This window comes from Chrysochloris asiatica, unplaced genomic scaffold (assembly GCF_000296735.1).
Source record: "Chrysochloris asiatica unplaced genomic scaffold, ChrAsi1.0 scaffold00183, whole genome shotgun sequence".
Lineage (NCBI taxonomy): Eukaryota > Metazoa > Chordata > Mammalia > Afrosoricida > Chrysochloridae > Chrysochloris > Chrysochloris asiatica.
Genome location: NW_006408701.1, coordinates 3,491,200 through 3,493,209, shown reverse-complemented (window position 1 = coordinate 3,493,209; position 2,010 = coordinate 3,491,200). Strand labels below are relative to the sequence as shown.

Below are 2,010 nucleotides of genomic sequence, written 5' to 3'. Positions count from 1 at the left end.
AGTACACATCTTGCTGCTCGAAGTTCTCGCTGCTCAAAGTTCTCACTTTGTATGTAAATACAATTAAGTATTCTGAAATTTTCATTCTTTGCAATGCTATCCATAATTCGTTTTGATCCATACAATTTAAGGCTTTTGCATAGTCAGTAAAATACAGGTAAACATCCTTCTGGTATTCTCTGCTTTCAACCAAGATCCATTTGATACCAGCAGTGATATTCCTTAAGATCCTCTTTTGATCTGTCATGAATTTCTGGCAGTTCCCTGTCAAAGTACTGATGCAATCTTTTTTTTCTTTTTCTTTATTTTAAAATATCTTCTACAAAATTTTACTTGCATATGCTATTAATGACATTGCTTGATAATTTCCACATTCTGTTTGAACACCTTTCTTTGGAATGGACACAAATATAGATCTCTTCCAAATTTCTTGGCATAGTTGAGTGGGCACTTCAAATGTTGTCTTCATTTGTTGAAAAATCTCAATTGGTGTTCCGTCATTTCTTGGAGCCTTGATTTTTGCCAAGGTCTTCAGTGTAGCTGAATTTCTTCCTTCTATATCATTGGTTCATCATATGCTACCTCTTGAAATGCTTAAACACTGACCAATTATTTGATACAATGGCTCTGTATATTCCTTCAGTTTTCTTTTGATGCTTCCTGTCTAAACAATTTATCCAACAAATTCTTCAAATTATAACTTGAGACTTGATTTATTTCTTCAGTTCTTTCCATTTTAAAAATTCAGACTGTGCTCTTTCTTCCCTTTTATGTTTCTAACTCAAGATCTTTGCACATTTCATTATAATATGAAAGTAAGTCCAGGGTCTCTTTTTCGTGACGCCAAGGAGGCCGTTGGCTGCTTCACCATGAAGCTGAACATCTCCTTCCCAGCCACTGGCTGCCAAAAACTCATTGAAGTGGATGATGAATGCAAGCTTCATATCTTTTATAAGAAACGAATGGCCACAGAAGTTGCTGTTGACTCACTGGGTGACAAGTGGAAGGGTTATGTTGTCTGCATCAGTGGTGGGAATGATAAGCAGGGTTTTCCCATGAAGCAGGGTGGCTTGACCCATGGCCGTGTCCACCTGCTTCTGAGTAAGGGACATTCCTGGAGAAAGAAAGCACAAATCTGTCCAGGGTTGCATTGTGGATGCCAACTTGAGTGTTCTCAACTTGGTCACTGTAAAAAAAGGAGAGAAAGATATCGCAGGACTGACAGATACCACTGTGCCTCATAGCCTGGGGCCCAAGAGAGCTAGCAGAATCCGCAAACTTTTCAATCTCTCTAAAGAAGATGATATTGTGAGAAAGCCACTGAACAAAGAAGGCAAGAAACCCAGGACCAAAGCACCCAAGATTCAGCGTCTTGTTACTCCACATGTCCTGCAACACAAACGTCGACATATTGCTCTGAAGAAACAACGCACTAAGAAAAATAAGGAGGAGGCTGCAGAATATGCCAAGGTTTTGGCCAAGAGGATGAAGGAGGCCAAAGAAAAACATCAGGAACAGATTGCCAAGAGACGTAGGCTGTCCTCAGTGAGATCTTCTACCTCCAAGTCGGAATCTGTCAAAAATAAGAAATTTCTGTGTGTGACAAATAAATACACTCATACTAAATCTAAAAAAAAGAAAGAAAGAAAGTAAGTCCAAAAGTATTGCTACTAGTTGGTTTTCAATTCATGCAAACATGGGTTTCTTCCAAATAAAATTTATTTAAATATGTCTCTATAATCCATGGATGGCTGTAGACAAGTTCTTTCAGCAATGCATGTGTCTTAAGTCCATTGTTGTTGCTGTTAAGTGCTATGGAGTTGGTTCCGATTCATATGACCCTGTATAGCATTTCCAAGGAACAGTTTGTGGGTTTGAACCACTGACCTTGTGGTTAACAGTCCAGTGCAGTCTGACGCATTAGCCCATAGCACCACACCAGGACTCCCAGAGTCCATTAGGGTGCTTTAAAAAATGATAATATTTGTGTAATAGATAAAGATGATTTTG

General features: G+C 38.8%; 1 pseudogene; it reads left to right on the top strand.

Annotated features, from left to right (window-relative positions):
- The first annotated feature begins 869 nt into the window (after positions 1 to 869).
- On the top strand, positions 870 to 1,653 carry LOC102842291 (annotated as a pseudogene).
- Positions 1,654 to 2,010: the final 357 nt, after the last annotated feature.